General features: G+C 38.4%; 1 pseudogene; it reads right to left on the bottom strand.

The window, feature by feature from the left end:
* Positions 1-2,445: 2,445 nt before the first annotated feature.
* On the bottom strand, positions 2,446-3,540 carry LOC104872308 (annotated as a pseudogene).
* Positions 3,541-4,742: the final 1,202 nt, after the last annotated feature.

The raw sequence follows: 4,742 nt of genomic DNA, 5'->3' as shown, positions 1-4,742 counted from the left end.
CTTGAGGGTTTGTGTTGAAAAGTCTGTAGTGATTCTGATGGGCTTTCCTTTGCATGTGATTTGTTTCTTTTCTCTAACTGCTTGTAGTATTTTGTTGTTCTGTTGGGTTTCTGGGATCTTGATTATTATATGTCTAGGTTTAGATTTTTTATCATAGCTAGTTGGAGTCCTATAACCTTCACTTATTTGTATGTCAAATTATTTTGCTCTGTTTGGGAAGTTTTCTGTCATTAATTCTGTGAACAGTTCTTTTAATGTCATTTTTACTTTCTCCTGCTTTTTCATGGACTCCTGTTAGTCTTATATTATTCTTCTTTGTATCATCTAGGAGCTGTTGGATTGATTTCTCATGTCCTCTTACTCTTTTTAATAGATCCCTTTTTTCATGGTCAATGCCCACCATCTTGTCTTCTATATCTGATATCCTGTCTTCTGATTGCCTCATTCTGTTATGTATACTCAACAGAGCTTTTAATCTCCTGGATATGCTTGAATCTGTTTCCTGGATTACATTTCTTTCCTGTGTTGGTCACTCATGGTTCCCATTTCTTTCTTATGACTGGCATTCATGGCTTCTATCATGGTCCTGAACTCATGTATTTTTCTTATCTGTTTCTGTTCTTGAGTCTCTAATAATGTTTTTCATTCTGCTCACCATCACTGTAGTTATCTCAGAAATTATTTGTTTTGAATTTTTCTAGAGCTTCATCCATCTGTTTTGTTACTTCCTGTGCTGTCAGTTCGGGGCATCCAGGTGATTATCAGACTTTTCCACCTCATTTCCCAAGAATCTGCCTTTGGTGAACTGGCAGCCTGTGTTTGTGCCCATGCCTTGCTTGAATATCTTCTCATTTCTATTTTTGTTATTGGTACTGTCCTTGGTTTCATTCCTGGGTTAATACTTCAATCTTCCTGTTATAGCTTGCCTTTAAGTTTTGAGTCTTTAATGACCCTGAGACCCTCTCATTTTCATAATACCAGGAAGAACAACCAATTAGGTCAATTACAACACCTTAGCCCACATGATAAAATCAGCAACACAATAGCATCAAGCACAGCTTAGAAAATTACAATTTGTGGTAGCTATTAATCTATCACCTTTAACCATGTGAATTAAATAAAAAATGAGACTGGAGCTGAGAACAATGGCCTTTATGACCCCCTCTGACTCTGTGGTGTGAATCCAGGTACCAGCCCAGCCAGGAGGCTGGGCAGGGGTGGCGGGGAGATGGGCTGCAGGCACCCATATGGCTGTGCCTCTCACTGAGGCCCAAAAGGTGGGGCTGGAGTCTCTATGTGGTTGCACTTCTCACCATTCCTCTGCTAAGGCCTGGGGGTGGGATGTGACTGGGGTATTCCACAAGCTCCATGCCACAAAAAGTGTTTTAAAAAGAGGCTTTAAAAATTTTTAAACCTATTAATTCATTAAAAATACAATAATTTCATTGCATGTTAGCATAAATAACGTTTGTGAAGAATAACTGTATTTTTCCAAAACAAGACAAAATGTTGTCACAATGATTTACATTTTTTTTCTTTTACTTTTATTAATACTGTCTATATTTGCAGTACATAATGATTACATTCATTGTAAGAAATTGGTACATGTACATATCACACTTCAATCCTTTACTTTCCCTTCCCCTTTTATTTCACCAGCATCATTCATATTGATTTTTTTTTCACACACATACTTTATTAGTTTCCTGTACAAGAGACAATAACATTCATCTTTTTAACAGAAATATCAGGTCATAAGAGGCCAAACTGATCCAAGGAGGGATGATGAAAATTAAATACTTAAATTAATCAAAAGGCACTATATGAAAGCCGTTAAAACCAACTACTGTCATGGTAGCAAGCTAAGGAAGATTGAGCTACAGCAAATTATCTAATGTGAATGTTAATGTACAAAGCAGGAAGTGAGCAATTTGGACTAAGGAGATGTTTGGCCAGGAGAAGGTTGAAGTGGTTATAAGTAAAGTCAAATAGAAAGGAATAGGTAGGAGATTCCAAGCTATAAAGATAAGCAGATGATGATGGGTCAGGCCTTTTCCTCTCAAGAAACATTTGCTGGATTGTATTATCCCCTTCCCACCTTCACAATCCCATCCAAGCACTGCTCAAGCTGAGCTGCCTACTCTTGCCTTACAGGATCCTGCACTACTGGGATTCGGTTTTGTGCTACCCAAGGGTTTCTGTAATTTAGGATATAACTTAAGAACTTGTCCCACATGGGCAGGCTTTGTTGCTAGTTACTCTGAACAAAGAACAACCCTGAAGTATTCACATGCAAAGGAGTCTGAGCTTCCATAATCACTTTCAAACAGCCTTAAATAAAATCATACATTTGAAATTTTGCAGCAGCTGAGTTCTAATCACAAATCAAGAAAGGCAGAGTGAGACAATGCAGGCAGGAAATTCCAGCAGTTGGTCTCTATTTTTTCTCAATTTAGGATAAACTCTAATATGTCTAATGTGGAATGTGGAAAGGTACACTGGAGCAAGCTGGGTCTCCCAAATTTGTCATTGAATACCCAGGGAAAACAAGCAGTGGGCTGATTTTATGTTTAAAAAGCTTCAGAAGTCACTCTATTACAAAGGGACATGACTGAACAGGTAGGAAACACATTCCCCATTGCGAGTTCTCCTGATGGCTTCTGCCAAGGTCATAGCAATGTCAATCACCTGTATTCTGGAGCAGTATTTCATCTTGTCCTGCTGGGGTATGATATTCGTGACTACTACTGCTTCAAAGCATGCAAGAAATGGCTGGGCCAGAAAAGATTCCATGAGTCAAGATAGCATAAGTTCTGATATTGTCAGCTGAAAGAAGTTTGTCAGCTGCACAGCAGATTGTGCCATAAGTATCAGCCATGTCATCTACCAGAATAGCCACTATGCCCTTCACAACTCCCAATAGCACCATGTTGTCCACTTCACTGGCTTTCTTTCATTCTTTGTGAATCAAAGCAGTCTACATTCATCAGGTCTGTGATGGAGGTAACTCTCTTGGCTCCACCAGCTTCATGTGAGACAATTGTACAGTTCCTCCACTCAGAGATATTCTCCCTAATCCATTTCAGAACAGCTGGCTCTGCATATAAATTGTCCACTGGGATATCAAAAAAGCCCTGAATTTGAGAAGCATGCAGATCCATGGTGATAATATTGTCTGCACCTGCAACAGATAGCATATTTGCAACAAGTTTGTCTGAGATTGGGGCTTGACTCTTATCCTTCTTATCGACCAGGCATAAGGGAAGCAGAGGATGACTGCAGTGACCCTGCTGGCTGAGGCAATCTTGCAGGCATTAATCATGATAAAAAAAACTCCACTACACTGCCATTCATTTCACCACAACCACTCTGAACAATATGAACATCTTTCCCACATGCACTTTCACCAATTTCCACACCTGTCTCCTGGTTGCTAAATTTCTTAGTCACCACCTTGCCCAGCTCCAGGGCTAAGTGATCAGTGATCTTCTGGGATAAATACTGGTGGGAGCTGCCTCTGAAGATTTTGATATTTGGCATCTTGGGCAACTACACTAGGTCCTCTTCACTTAACGATAAGTGCTGTTGTGGAGACAGGAACCGAAGTCGACCCAGACACTTATACCAACCACTTTACATGGTACTCTGCCATCTTGATTCATTTATTTATCTTATAATATAAAATTAATTATCACATATACAAATTAAAAACCAGAATAATATGCAAAATGATCATACAAAAAGCATAAGACAATTGTATAAATCAAGGTACACTTTTAGATACATTGTCCACACTGGGTTACAATAACGTTTCTTTTTCTCTCCCTTTTTTCCTATTATCTGTCTTTTATTTTGTACTCTATTTGTATATTAAGGTTTTTTTCTATAAGAGAAACCATGCAATGTTTAAGCTTGTGTGTCTGATTTAGTTCATTTAATGTTTTGTTTTGTTTTTGTACCAGGGATTGAACTCGGGTCCTTGCACTTGCAAGGCAGGCCACTGAACCGTTGAGCTAAATCCCCAGCCCTACTTCATTTAATGTTATGGCCTCAAGGGGCATCCATTTTACTACAAATTACTCAAGTTTATCCTTTATGGCACAGTAATACTCCATTGTGTATAAATATCACAATTTTCTTTATCCATTCAGCTATTGATGGACATATAGGCTGTTTCCAAGATTTAGCTATTAAGAATTGTGCTGCTATAAACATAGATATGCATACATCACTGTGGTATAATGTCTTTAATTCTTTTGGGAAGATACATAGTAGTGGGATAGTTGAGTCAAGTGGAATTTCTATTTTTATTTTTTTTTTTTGAGGAATCTCCATACTGCTTTTCATAGTAGTTGTAACAGTTTACATTCCCACCAACAATGAAGAAGTGTTCCTTTCTGTGCATAGCCTTGCCAGCATTTGTTATTGGTTGATTTCTTGATTTTTTTCTAGAGTAAGCTGAAATCTCAGTGTTGTTTTGATTTGCATTTCTCAAATGGCCAGCAATGTAACATTTTTTCCATGTATTTCTGTCGGGGCCCAGTCATGGCCCACTGGAGTTTGACATTTGGAAAATAACTCCTTCCTGTATAATTAAGGCATCAACATTTGCTACTCTTCAAGGAAACTGTTTGTTAAGCTTGTTTTGACTCTTTCACCCTGACTTAACAGGAAGCTCGTTAGCCGAAGATCTGATGTTATCTGTAAGAGTCAGGAACTCACCCTGACATAACAGGAAGCTC

The sequence above is a fragment of the Fukomys damarensis genome, unplaced genomic scaffold (genome assembly GCF_012274545.1).
Source record: "Fukomys damarensis isolate Sample0158 unplaced genomic scaffold, DMR_v1.0_HiC HiC_scaffold_8, whole genome shotgun sequence".
In the NCBI taxonomy this organism is placed as follows: domain Eukaryota; kingdom Metazoa; phylum Chordata; class Mammalia; order Rodentia; family Bathyergidae; genus Fukomys; species Fukomys damarensis.
The sequence above is the reverse complement of the archived record's forward strand: the minus strand, read 5'-3'. Positions and strand labels throughout refer to the sequence as shown.